Genomic DNA, 14,623 nt, shown 5'->3' with positions numbered 1-14,623 from the left:
GTCTCTGAGAAGCAAGGGGTTGGGAGGACACTTGGGCACATTGCTTTATAAGCATTAAGTAACCTGAACAGCTGGATGTCCTTCATCCCGATTTTATTTACTCTCTCCTTTGTTCCTGTTCTCCTCAGGCCACCAGTGGACAGACTGTAGGGTCACATAGCTCCATACCGTTTCAAGGATTCATTGTTTAACTGGAGGCAATGTATGATCATTTTATACACTGCCACAGATTCATTATTCATACAATTTTCTATTAATTTTTAATGCATCCAAGTTTCTAGTTATTTAACATATAAGGCAATTGGCCAGACATCTTCATAAACCTAAGAAAAGTGGCTCTGAGGTACTCTTCCAGAGCATCCCAATCTATTAGCGGCCTGATGAGACAGTATTGCTCTTAGCCACGGGCAGGACCCCTGCCTTGGATCCCCACACCTCCTACATCCTCGCGATTTGGACGCCGTTCCTCAGCTGCTACTGTCTATCCAGCCTGTAAACTGACCAGATATCTAGAGGAGTTCGGGAACTCATACTTATATACTGTTTTAGAGCCAAAGTGGGGCCCAATTCAGGAGAGCAGCTTGGTCAGCATATGTTCCCACTGACACTGGCTGGCATGTTATTTCTTCTGTAATATTGCATGATCCTGACCTGTAGCGTGGTACCGACATGCTGATTTGGGCTAACGCTCATTCACGGGGGATGAGAAAGACAAGAACGTTCCCATGGGGCAATAAATAAATACCCATTATTCCAAATCTTCATTAGTTAATCACTATACCTCATGTGGGTTCATTTTCCAGTAAAATTGCTGATACACACAGGCACCTGCAAAATACAGTCGCCCAGGACTCACGCTCCCTGGGGATAGCCATATCCTGGGGAACCATTGTAGATTCTCAGACAGGGGCTGACGCAGACTGAGTCTTTAGCCAGGGAGACACTGGCGCCAGAGAAGAGCGGGGAGAGAGCTGTGGCATTCACAAGGCTGAGAGGAGCCAGTGTGGAGAAAGGAAAATACTCTAGCTTGAGTACCTCATTTCCTTTAGGGGTCTCCTAGCTCTCAATGTTTGGGCTTCTAATGTAAGGCTGAGGCAGTAAAGGCTTCGGTGAGATGCTACCACAGCCTACAGCGGAAGGAAGTGAAGAGATATTTTCACGTAACGTCAGTGCTGGTAAAAGTAACCTGAACAGTTCCACAGATACCACCCGTGGAACTAAGCGTCACCCTGACACGGACATCCTGACACACACGGCCTTGTTCAGTCCTCACGTCAGTCTTCACTATTCACATTCTCCACATGAGGAAACAGAATTAGAGAAAAGTTGAATAACTGGCCAAGGTCAAAAGCTGTTATTACTGGGCGCCTGGGTGGCTCAGTGGGTTCAGCCGCTGCCTTCGGCTCAGGTCATGATCTCAGGGTCCTGGGATCGAGTCCCGCATCGGGCTCTCTGCTCAGCACGGAGCCTGCTTCCTCCTCTTTCTTTCTCTGCCTGCTTCTCTGCCTACTTGTGATCTCTCTCTGCCAAATAAATGAATAAAATCTTTGAAAAAAAAAAAAAGCTGTTATTACTGGCAAATTGGGTAGAGGAGCTGAAGACATGAAAGGAGTCACAGGTGCCTCCAGGTGTTCGAGGCTGGAGGGCAGGGAGCACAATCTGGATGGGTTTGTGGTGAGCTTGCTTGCTTTGTTTTGTTTTCTCATGGGTTACGGTGGTGAGGGCATTGAGATGATGAGTAAGTAGCTTTGATTGCAGGTCACCTGAGTCGTGCTGTCATGGAGAGATCTGGAAATAGCCTCCTGAGACCAGATGAGTGGTTGGGCTGGAGACTGTGGATTTGGGATCATCAGAGATGAGAGGGGCAGTTTTGTGAGTGGGAGAGGCGACTAACCTCTGGGATGGAGTGGGCAGAATTTCTTAAGAGAACCAGCTTGGGAGGGAGAGCTCCGTGGGCAAGACTCCAGCATCAACTCAGCAACTAAAGTCCCCAGCCACTTTTGAAGAGCTGTTCTATTATATAGTTTGGTCAGCAGCTCAGCTCCATATTTTCACCCACCAGAATGTTCAGATCAATACTGTCAGTCCTCATGATTTACTGAACCTGAATTTCTCTAACTGCTCCATTAACTCTCTGGAAAGGTTTCTCCCTCTGTTAGCACTGGATCATGATTTTCCATAAAATTTGCCCTTGAGCAAGCATTCTCTCATCATTGTCACTAGGGAAATCTTCTCCCCCTGCCCCCCACCCGGGTCCCCACCAATCCCCATCCTTCTTCACTTTCTTTGGAGCTTTGTTTCATGAACCTGCATTTTGCCTGCTAATTAGTATTTTTGAATATACTTGCTATTGAGCTTGGAACCTATGGGTTTGTTTTTTTTTTTCATGCCAGTTTGTGAGTCCCAAATTCTTTGTGTCAGTTCATAGTTCCCTAACTTGGTTATTAATTTAGGATCTTCTTGCTTCTCTGCATAGTAGAGGCACTGTGGTGCTATCTGGCTTGGCGCTCTGGCCCTAGTCTCCACGTGCCCAGTCCTGTGTTCATGTTCATAGTGTTGCTTCCTCGCATGCTGGGCACACTGGGCCAGATTGCCGTGGCCAGATAGCCCGTCATAAAAGGTGAATTCACACACAATGTGGCCCTTTGTTCCAGGGAATATTTTGTTCCTCTGATCCTCAGCTTCAGCATCATGAAAAAGCATTTGTCAAGCCCTTAATTGCCAGAGTGCTGCACTAAGCCCTCCATAAAGAGGTTCACTGCCATGTCCGGCCAAGAGTGACAGAGCCAGGCCTGGGTGTGGAAGGATATTGCTATGGCTCTGGCCCTCAGACACAGAGTCTTGCAATTTGACTGGAAAAATGGTGTCTTTCCAGGGATACCCAGCAACACGGAGATACCTGAGTGGGAGTGGGGCATGGAAACTGCAGTTCATGTGGTATACAGGAATGTATAGACAGACACCCCCAGAAAAGAGGAAGGGGGGCAAGCTGTTTTTCCCTCAGGAAGCCTGAAGGGTAAGCTCCTCAGAGGAAGCGACAACATCACCAAGTGGCACCCCCTTCCACAGTTTGCCAGGGAGGCGAGAAACGTCAAAAGTCTCTACAAGTTCTAATCATTTGGCTAAGTGTCAGCATAGCGTTCTTGCCTATTAAAGCCAGTAATCTAGCTTGGAATGACACAGACACATAAATAAGAGCATAACACATGATCACATAAAAGGCATAAGCAAATAAAGAAGTAGACACACATGAAGGGCAAGGGATGGTTTGTATGTGGAGGGGGAGGGGTGCAAAAGCCACCACTGATAGAGTGCGGGGTGGATTAAATGGGTTAATCCATGAAGTTAATCCTATATATGAGCTATATATATATATATATATATAGAGAGAGAGAGAGAGAGAGAGCACTACATAAGTGCTATATATGAGCCTGTTGAATGAATAAATGAATGAATGAATGAACAAACAAATCAAGTCCAAGTTAGTAAAACTGGAGGAATATAGCAAGTGATTTCTCTCTCTTTCCACACCAGATTGGCTGCCACAGCCCTGGATTCAGAGCTCAGGACTGGGGAAGGTTCAGCTGCATAGAATGTCCTTGAAAGGCTGCCCCAAACCACCTTGATGAGGCATGTGATTCATCTCCAGGTAGGTGCCCCTGTGTGATGTGGCACATCGTAACCCAGGTAATTCTCTTAGGACAGTTCCTAAGGGTGGAGAAAGGAAGAGGACATTCCCATTTTGTTTGCTTTGCTCCCGATCCTGGCAAATTAACTCTAAAGGCAGTGACCACTGGGTCCAAGTATGTATAAATGATAATACCATAAGAGGATGTTTAAAGTAAAAGTTTTATGAAGACCAAAGAATTTGTTAGAAAAGCTTGACCTTGCTCTCTGTCCTAAAATTGAACAAAGGTGTGGATTTTGATGTCAGGCTTCAGTCTCTCATCACACAGAAATTGCTGGAAGCCTCCCTGGTCCTGTCCAATACTCAGATGTGTCCATGTCGTTCCTGTCTTTGGCTTGTCTGCCTGTCTTTGTGGACATTTGCTTCTTGACTTCCCTCATTGCCTCCAGAGGGTCCTTGGTCTTTGCTGGCTAACGGTGAGCACTGGGGCAGGATGCCTTGACTCTCTGCATTCCTAACCTGGGCCTTCTCAGTGTGTGGTTTCTCTGGCGTCTGGGTTCTTATACTGTGACCACAGGAGGGCAGTTTTAATGCCCCGCAGGAGTTGCTTGGATCAGATTTCTGGATTGGGCAGCCTTGAAATACTTTCTGCATTGTGTTAGGAAACGTTCTCCAGGCAATAAGAGTGTAAAGAATCACCATTGACTACTCAGTAGCCAATGACAGATGATTTCCAGGACCCAAACTCTCCTCTGATGGGTAGAGCTCCCCTGGGGTTCACAGGGATCCCTGCTGTCCAACTTTAGTCACCTAGAGAGACTTGAGAAGGTTATCCTCACCTGGGATCACGGAAGTGGGCAGATCCTGTTCAGCCACGTGGCTGAGTGTCTACAGACATCAGTCAAGTTTGTTAACAGGTTTATCTCTGCCCTGAGACAGACATATGAGTTTTGGAATAGTAGAGGTGTGTGGGGTGTGTGTGGGGTGCGTGTGGGGTTTATCACAGGGAGACCACGCACAGATTCTGTAATTCCTTCCTCTGTGCCTTGTTGGATACCACAGCCCTTTCTCTGCTATCACCAGGCCTTGTAGGTCATTTTTCTAGCTTCACATTCACCTCTATAACATTTTCCCTGGTTAAATCAAACATGCTGTCATGACTTTCGTATTGATTAATACCTTTCTTGGTATTTTAAATTTTCCTCCGTATTGTGTGATATGATGTTTATCCCACAATAAGCATGCAATTAAACCATGTGACTTAATTAGTGATCTACCCAGTTAACGTTATTGATGACACTAGTGAGCCATAAGACTAACCAAGTTATTCTGTGAAGCAAACCATGTTATCCAAGACACGACAGGGAAAGGGAAAATGATTTGCTCCGTCAGTTCTCTTTAGTGGTAGATGTGTGGAAAGTGGTATGTTACTATACACTTGCCTAGAAATAGATATTGGTAGGGAGATCACAATGATTTTGTAGAAAAATATTATCACATCTGCTAACTCCTTTCTTTGGAATCTCCTCTTGCTTTCTAATGTGTAATGTATACTTTTTAAACTTTCAGTTACCAGAAAGAAAGCTTCATGCTCAGGGTATAAGGGCAGCCACTAACAATGAGTGCTTGAGAATAAATATGAAATAAGAAGATGTACTGGAAGGGCCGCTGTTCACTCCATGAAGGGCCAGTATTTGTGGACCTTTGGGAGGAATAGTGCTCTGAGGACAGGACCCGTGTTCTAATCGTACCTGGCGTGCCAGCCCCCAATTCAGTGCTTTGCTCAGAGATGTGCGTGGAAGAAATGAATGGATATTTTAATTAGCCTGGGTATTGTGTTTTTGGCGCCTATGGGTGTGACATATAGATTGTGATCTCATTTATAACAGAAGAGAATGATTAAGCCAGAATAAATTTTGTGCTGTTATTTTTTTAAAATGACATAGTTTAGCTTTATAAGTTGTAACAATTTTAAATGTGTATTGTTGGTTTTTAAATTTTTTTTGGTAAAAATAGTATAACAATTATAGTACTAGCATATGTGGGTGTTAGGCACTGCTTTTAATTGAAATAATTCTAACAGGAACTCTATAAGGAGATATTCTCATTTTATAAATAGGAAAGCTGAGGCACAGAGGAGTTGTGATTTTTCCAGAGCTAAGTGACAGGCATGTAATCTGAAGCCAGGCAATCTAGCTGAAGAATCCATGGCTATTAGCCAGAAATTTATATAGCCTCTTATGCTGGTGAGATCTATCCATATGGAGTACAGATAGAGACTGGTTTTGTACCCAGTCATAAAATAAATGTTTATTTGTCTATCAATTAGGTACAATATGATGGTGATCAAGTTGGAAAGGATCAGGGACACCCAAAGTACTTGTTAAAGTTATTTAAAAAATCTGAAGAACATCAAAAAGAGAAAGGAACAATGGCTGTTTATAATCTGCCAAATTATTAATGTAGGACAATGTACATTTTTGTCCCAGTTGAAGATAAAAATCCTAGCAAAGGGACAAAGAAGAATTGAGCAACCGGGAGGAACTTAAATGGAGATTCTCCTGGGAGATAATAACCTGGACACATTGTCCATTATGAGTGGACTAAAATCATAGAATACGATCTTTAAATTAACCAGGAAGTTAATACATCTCCTTGAACTGATAAATTTCTGAGCTAAGGTAATCAGCAAGATGGGACAAAGAGACCATTAGGGCTGTCACTTACACATTTTATTAGGTGAGAGAGAGTGCCCTTCCTTCGAACTTATAAGAAAAACACAGTTTTGATAAAATACAAGATATTTTGCAATGTATTTCAGTTAGGTTTTATAAAAATGTTCTAAGGAATAAATATCTATAAAAGTTTGAGGAAAACCGGGAAGGATTTCATCCTGCAAAACTGTGTGTAGCTAAGTTTTAGCACCTCCTATCATTTAAATGGGGGGAGGGATATATATATATATATATTCTAGATGGTATTTTTGATATTTTAATTCTCCAAGTTGTTTCTGGTTAAAAACATCTTTTAATTTCAGTTTAATAGCCATAAGCCTTTTTTGAAATAATAATGCCTACAGTCTCAGGTATATGCATTAAAGGTGATGGCAAGCTTGAAAAAAAAAATCCCTTTCTCTGGTATCAGGCTGAGACCTCACTTTGGGAATTAAATGGATGTGACAGGGGATTCAGGTCTGTGGTTTCAGGAGTCAGTGGTGCAGTGTGTTGGGCTCGGCTCGCGGTGCTGGGTAGTGTCTGTCACTTTCCTACCTCTGACCACTGTTTCTCCTGTTGGTCCTGTTAGTAAGATACTGGTTTATTTTGGCTGTGTTCCTGCCCAACAGTGAGCTATTGGAACGAGAGGAACACTGGTGTGAAAAGCACCTTTTCTTCATGGAATTCCTTATTAGTCATTTATTTCATTGACACATAAGAAAACCCCAAACCATAATGGTAGCGCTGACCTGGTCATATGGACACTTTCCCTGAAGCCCCTCCTCCTTCAGGACTGAGGCACCCATTCCTCCAGCTGCTGGGAGAACCCCTCCCAGAAACTGTCTTTGGATGAAGATCAGCCTGAGCCTGATGACTGACAGCTGGGGATACAAAGGTCCTACCTCTTGGCTTTGCTTGGGACAACTCTGCCGGGTCATCCCAGCATAAAAGTGCCCATGTGGGGTCTGCTGAGGCTTTTGTTGTGACTAAATGCCACCCAGCTTTTCTTCCTGCTCAGTCCGGCTTGCTTCACTTTCCCACAGATGAGGTTCCTAAAATGCTCCCCAGTAAACTTCCTGCACCCCAGTCTGTTTCTGGGAGACTCGATCTGTAACCCCTGGCAACATATTCTAGATGCTAAAGGGTGAAGGATGAAGGTACACATTGGAGAAAGATTCATACAAACTTTCATAAGTTCTTTGGATAAGGGTGATATTTTTCTTATTTGCATAAACTCTTTCCCTGATGTCTACCTTCCCTTTTTTTTCCAACCTTGATTGATCCCTAATTCACACATAGGGGTTTCCAATGGGAGATATAATTTATGCTCAACATAAAAAAATTCAAATATTGAAGAAATAGGTATACCTACATGAGCTGTCGCTGTAGTACGCCCCCAAGATTGCCATCTTGTAGAAGACCCAGAGTGACCCTCTGCATCCCCACCCAGCTCTGAGTGCTGGCTAGTCCTTTGTACATGACACTTAACACCTTGATTCACATATCTGAAGATGAATGGGCATTGGTAATTAGAATAATAATACTATTTGGGATTAATTTACAAAGCACTTTCCATCCGTTATATTGATTTATTTCTTGGCATCCTCGAGAAAGTTTGGCCATGCGAGCCCCACTTTATAGATGGAGAGTAACTTGCTGAAGACACTGGGGTTTGGAGAAATATCTTTCTGACAGGCTCCAACTTCGAGGATCAATCAATGGGTCCAAGCCCATCATTCAAAGAAAACAGCAGAAAAGACGCGGTGTTTTGTGAAATGGCACATTCTGAAGTCTCTGTCACTGAGAGACGGATGTAAGCTCGGGATCAAAGCGTCATCTTCAAAGAAGGGCGAAGTACTTGTTAAATAACTCCTGGCAACTGCTTAAGCACTGAGCATTGTAATTGCAGAGAGCAGGAGCAGAACCAAAAATAGAAAAGTGGATAAGGACAGGACCAAAGACATCATTGTCATTCAAACTTGAATGTCACTTTTTGACAGCATTTGAGTAATTGATTCTTGGTTTTTCCATGCTCAGAATTCAGTAGTCACACTTTGCTGTGACAGCCCTAGGAGAAGGGAAAGGCCAAGACCCTGTCGGAGCCTGAGATTAATATAAAGGATGGAGGGTGAGAATTATTATCAGCCTGTGCCACCTCTTCTCTAGTTCAGGTTCCTTGGAAAGGAAAGAAAGCCACTCAGGCTAACAGAAATGTTAGAGGATCTCATGGACCAGGCACACAACCAGACCCTACTTAGCAAAAGGCTAGACCTGAGAAGTAGAAGGCTATTAGGAGCTAACCCTCTCTCTCCGTTTCCTAGAGCTGCACCGTCTCTATATCCTAAAATCTCCTCTATTGACCTCTCATCTAAACCAGTGTCCTTTGCATACGTCTTGTTGATTTCATCCAGGTCAACTGCCATTCTAACTCTGCATCATGATCTTCAAGCTCCTGTAACTACCACTAACTGACAACAGTCTCTGGGTCTCTTGGGGCAAGTTCTCATATGGGAGAGACTCATCAGGTCATATCTTGCTTTTCTCACAGTGGAGCAGCCATGCTGGATGGGGGAGGGCTGGAGGTATAGAGATATGCAGAATGGATGGGGAAGACAATGGGACCTATTTATTATATCCTCACTTATCTGTGTTTCCATCATGTTCTTCATCATGCTCCATGATCTAGTCAAGAATACACAAGAGGTTGGGTAATCACAATCATGAATCACTGTGTAGCGTGTGGTGCCTGCTCTAAATGGGTGTATAATCTGGTTGATGTGATGAGGCACAAGACCAAGAAAAGGAAACAAGTCATACCAGGCATTGCCTGATGAGCATCAGATAACTGGCATAGACATTAGGTGTTCTAAAGATTCAGAGGAGGGAGGAATCATTGTGTGCTGAGAAGTTCAAAGAGAGGATTTTTCAAGAGAGGTGGGGGACAGAAGAGAGTCTTGCAGGGTGGGAAGGATTTGGAGAGAAAGGGAAGAGCAGGGGGTTCTAGATTGGGGCAGAGGAGAGAAGAGTGGGATGCATAATGCATGTCCAGAGTGCAATAAGTAGGCCAACCTACTCTGAGCGTAAAGTGTGTGTTGGAAAGTACTAGAAGGTACGTTAGGAAATAGCGGGAGGAATAAAATTGTGTAGGACTTTGAATACCATACTAAATAGTTTGGATTTACTTTGAATTTTTTATTAGTGATGTTTGAGCAGGGCATGGCAGGGTCAGGGGCTCTCAGGTGACCCACTGCAGTGGAGGAGGCCAGAGGGCAGACATGATCCGGAGGACCTTGTAGTGTTGCCAGCAATATGGGGCAGGAGGCTTGAGGATGAGGAGAGGGACTGAAAAATCTTGGAAAGAAAATGGGACCTTTGTCATTTAAGGTCTCAGTTGCCTGTCGATTATACACTTACAAAAGGAGTCACAAGTTCAGGGAAGTAAGTGACTGAAGCTATTGCCTTTAGCTCCCTGCACCCTACAGATCTCTGGCTTCAATTAGTAAATGCAAATGCTACCACACTGAAATTAATACTCTGATGTTAAGATCTTGAGCCTCCAGGTATACGGAGGAAGTCCAGTCTTTTTTTTTTTTTTTTAAAGATTTTATTTATTTATTTGACAGAGAGAGATCACAAGTAGGCAGAGAGGCAGGCAGAGAGAGAGGGTGGGGGGGGAAGCAGGCTCCCTGCTGAGCAGAGAGCCTGATGCGGGACTCGATCCCAGGACCCTGAGATCATGACCTGAGCCGAAGGCAGCGGCTTAACCCACTGAGCCACCCAGGCACCCCGGAAGTCCGGTCTTTACAGAGCTCCTCTCTTGACCAGCTAGCCTGGAAACTCTAGTTAACTTAGGCAGAAATGGTGTTTATTGGAATTGCATCTCTCTCTCTCTTTCTTTTTTTTTTTTTTTAAGATTTTATTTATTTATTTGACAGACAGATTACAAGTAGGCAGAGAGGCAGGCAGGAAGAGAGAGGAGGAAGCAGACTCCCTGCTGAGCAGAGAGCCCGATGCGGGGCTCGATCCCATGACCCTGAGATCGTGACCCGAGCCGAAGGCAGAGGCTTTAACCCACTGAGCCACCCAGGCGCCCCGAATCATATCTCTTTCCTCTCATAGCTGGTTGAGAAGGAGTGTGCAACTCTAGCTTATCCGGTGACTCTATGAGCTCACACCTTTATATTCGATGCATGACTGAGTTCTGAATTTATTCCCACCAAGTGTCCCTTCTCTCGTTCTGCATTAGCATTTTATCCCATCTGTATTCGTCTTCTCTGGCTGCCATCACAAAATGTTACAGAGTAGGTGGTTTAAGCAATAGAAATTAATCTTCTCACAGTTCTGGGTGCTAGTAGAGAGTTCAAGATCAGTAATAGGATTAGTTAGATCGGCTTCATGGTGAGACCTCTTCTGGGGGCCTGTAGGAGGCTGCCATCTCTCTCAGTACTCATAACCTCTTCTTTTTATATGTAAGGACAGAGAGAGAAAGAGAGGTTTCACCTTATGCCACTCAGCCTATTGAATCAGGACTCCACCCTTAAAACCTTACTTAACCTTCCTTACTTCCTTAGAGGTCCCATCTCTAGATACAGCCACACTGGAGGTTAGGACTTCAACATAGGAATTTCAGAGAGACATGAACACTTTCTCCCTAACACCTTCTCTATTTCCATACCCCTAATCTAGAGGTTCTCCCGTTTCAGTTCCTTAGAATCACCTGGAGGTGTTGTTAATACCTATATGGTGGCTTCCCAGCCCCAGAGTTTCTGACTCTGGGGAAGCCTGGGGAAGGGCTCAAGAATTTGCATTTCTAACACGTTGTTGCTCGGTGATGCTTCTGCTGCTGCTGCTGGTCCAGGGACCCCACTCTGAGAACCACTTCCCTGGTCTAAGCCACCGTCATCACTTACCGGGATTATCCTCATGACTTCCTAATTAATCTACTCCCGCTTTCGCCTCTATTCTCCTCACAGCAGCCACAGTGAACGTTTATGAATATAAGTAAAATCTTGTTTTTCTCCTATTTAAGACTCTTCAGTGGCTTCTGACCACTCCTCGTGGTCTACCGACCCCGCAGGATCTAGCTCCTGCCAGCTCTGCAAACCCGTCTTATAAAACCTGTCTTAGTCATGATCAACACTCCTGCCCTCTCCACCTTTAGTTCTCTACCTTGAACATGTGCTCCCAGGCCTTACACTTGAGTTCCTCTAGGATGCTCCAAAACCCCAAGGGGGAGGCTGGCTGGCTTTGTCTCCTCCTTGATGATTAAGCTCAGATGTTACCCCCTTCCTAGGACATCCTTGAACACCCTCTCTGAATCAGCCTTCTTCAGTTTCTGTTTACTTCCTCACTCTCATTCTTTCCCTTTGTTGTAACTCTCACAATCATTAATTACCTTGTTTATGTGTTATTCTATCTAGTGTGGTTTGTCCTTCATTAAGATTGTAAGCACCTGGGGAGGCGGGGCTTTTCTCTTCACAGCCCTAGCCCTAAAACTTTGCACAGTAGGGAGCACTTGATAAATATTCGTGGAATGAATATTATCTGTATGTACCTAAAATGGACAAGGTTCAGGTATTTTTCTTAAAAGTTCCATGTAGATCCGTGGATGTAAATTGTTGCTTTGGAGAGGGCGATCACCTGTCTCCAGCTTTCAGATTGATCTCATTTGATTCAGCACAGTGAGGATTTCCCTTATACCTGTAGCACCCGGCCTGATGAAAGCCAAGGTGGTTTTTGGCAAATCTCGTGCTTCATACCAGTTCCAACACCCCCATCCTCTCTTCCCTGTCTTTAAGCTTCCGGGGGCTGCTCAGAGCCTCCCGCTGCAGCACCCACCAAGCCGATGTCTTCAGTACCCACCTGATCGTGTCAGATCTTCTCCTCATTTTCAATCATACCTCCCTCCTATCCCAGTATCTGAAGGCTCTGCTCCGCTAGTGTGTGCGGATGGCTGGGCGAGTGGGGTAAACAGGACGATTACTTTAACTTCATTTATGGTTAAGAGGTATCAGGGCCCCTTCGTTAATAAAACACACCTAAGCTGTATCTTAGGGAGCAGCAAACCATGGAATTCAGGTTTTTACTTAAGTGTCTACTTTGTTTTAGATTTTGTGTAAAGAATGAGAATAAATTGAAATAAAAATATTATTGGAATAGCAGGATTATGTAAACATAAAAAGTGAAAGGAGATCCTGGAAAACAGGTTGCAAAGTGGCTTTGATATCGATCAGCTGAGAGTTGGACGTGTCTCTTTATCAGAGTGTGTAGTTATGCCGTAGGAAACATTATGATAATGAAAAAATGATCTACAGATCTGAGTTTCATTCAGTAACATTCTTGGTTAAAATAAAAATGAGGAATGTTTTTTCCATTCAGAAAAAGAGAGTCACTTTGCCTGAGTCATGATTGCCCACTTTTTTCCATATGGCTGAGTACTATTTATTGGCTGAGGTTGACAATATTCTAAAAACTTCGTGGTTGATGAACTCTATTTATGGCAGCAATTGAGAAAAGTAAACTTAGGCAATATTAGGAAGGAAATAGTTGGCTTATTAAAAAATAGAAATCAACCACTGTAGCAAATACTTTGAAAGGCAAAAAGAGCTGAAATCCTGAAAGCTGCCTGGCTCTCCCCAAGGCCTCTCTCCCCATCCCATAATCAGAAAATCCTGATGCTCCTGTTGTCTGGCTCATGGAGTTGCCACCTCCTCACCTAGGCCGGTGCTTGGCATTGGGCCAAACTTCTTTACCTCATCGCTATTGATTGGTCTTCTTAGAACAAGATTTTTTTTTTTAGGATTTTTATTTATTTATTTGATAGAGAGAGATCACAAGTAGGCAGAGAGGCAGGCAGAGAGAGAGGAGGAAGCAGGCTCCCCGCTGAGCAGAGAGCCCGATGTGGGGCTCGGTCCCAGGACCCTGGGATCATGACCTGAGCTGAAGGCAGAGGCTTTAACCACTGAGCCACCCAGGCGCCCCTTAGAACAAGATTTTGATAACCTTCCCTCTGATCAAGACTTGTGTCTGGGGACAGAAGGTAAACGCCTACTGTCTCCTTCAGTGTCATAACCCATGTGTGGCTTGTTAAAAACCAAGGTGAACCATACATAACAAAAACGTTGCCATTTTAATAATTTTTAAGTGTACAATTCATTGGCATTAAGTGTACTCGCAACGCTGTGCAGCCATCACTGTTACCCATTTCTAGGACTTTCTCATTATCCCAAACAGAAACTCCACCCATTAAGTAAGAGCTCCTCATCCCCTTTGCTTCAGTCCTGGTAACCTCTATTATACTCTTTTACTCTCTATGACTTTATATATTTTAGGTGCCTCGTATAAGTGGAATCATGCCTGTTTGTCCTGTGTGTCTGGCGGGTCTCCCTTAGCGTGAAGTTTTTAAGGTTTATCCCTGTTGCAGCACGTGTCAGAAGTTCCTTCCTTGTTAAGACTGAATGATATCCCGTGGTATCTATATATCTCGTTGGTTTGTCCATTCATCCATCGATGGTCATTTAGGTTGTCCCTACGTTTTGCCTTTTGTGAATGATGCTGCCACAAACACCGGTATGCAAGTACGTGTTTGAGTTTCTCCTTCAAATATTTTGGGTCCGTACTTAGAGGTATAGAATTGTTAGATCCGATGACGATTCTTAAGCTTTTGGAGGAATCCGTCACAGGGTTTTGACGCACCCACACTTTTTATTCTCACTTTTCTTTTTCTCTGTTGGAGGCTCTTCTTAAGGTAGGCTGGTTCCCAGCACATTGCCCAAGCAGATCCCTCCTGTGTCTTCCTTCAAACTGAACACAAAACGCTTCTCCTGTTCCCCACCATCAGCCCGTCTTCACCAACTCAAGGGCTCCCTCCTAATGATAATGAATTCCAGCTTCTGCAACCGGGAAGTGAAAAGAGCAGTTACAAGAATGTGCCTCAAGTCTTTGCTTTTTCTTTCAAGAAAGCACACGCCATGACATTCGAAAAGCCCTCTTTCCCTGCTACCCTTATGTGGATTGCAGTGTCTTCCTGAGAGTGTCTCCCTCTCTCTTGTTTCCAACCCGCAAGCTTCAACACTCAGCCTTGCTGTCTTTCTCCCTGCCCATTGCCCAAACTCTTCTTTCTGTAGCGGAACTTACCCTTTCAGGTTATTTATTTATTTATTATTTATTATTTTTTTTTATTTTTTTATTTTTTTATTTTTTTACCCTTCCAGGTTTTTAAAGTCTTGTTGTCTGTTCCTCATAACCTAGGCTCTGCATAATTGAGAACACCTGGCTGCTG

The 14,623-nt window shown here is 43.9% G+C and overlaps 1 long non-coding RNA gene across 1 annotated transcript in view; it reads left to right on the top strand.

Moving 5' to 3' along the window:
• Positions 1-14,623, top strand: part of LOC122904537 — a 73,969-nt gene that overhangs the window by 28,705 nt on the left and 30,641 nt on the right. The window contains exon 4 of the long non-coding RNA XR_006384222.1: positions 3,535-3,649. This is a non-coding gene — a long non-coding RNA (uncharacterized LOC122904537). The remainder of the gene's footprint in view (positions 1-3,534; positions 3,650-14,623) is intronic.

Source organism: Neovison vison, chromosome 1 (genome assembly GCF_020171115.1).
Source record: "Neovison vison isolate M4711 chromosome 1, ASM_NN_V1, whole genome shotgun sequence".
Lineage (NCBI taxonomy): Eukaryota > Metazoa > Chordata > Mammalia > Carnivora > Mustelidae > Neogale > Neogale vison.
Note: the sequence above shows the minus strand (reverse complement) of the source record. Positions and strands in the feature narration are given on the sequence as shown.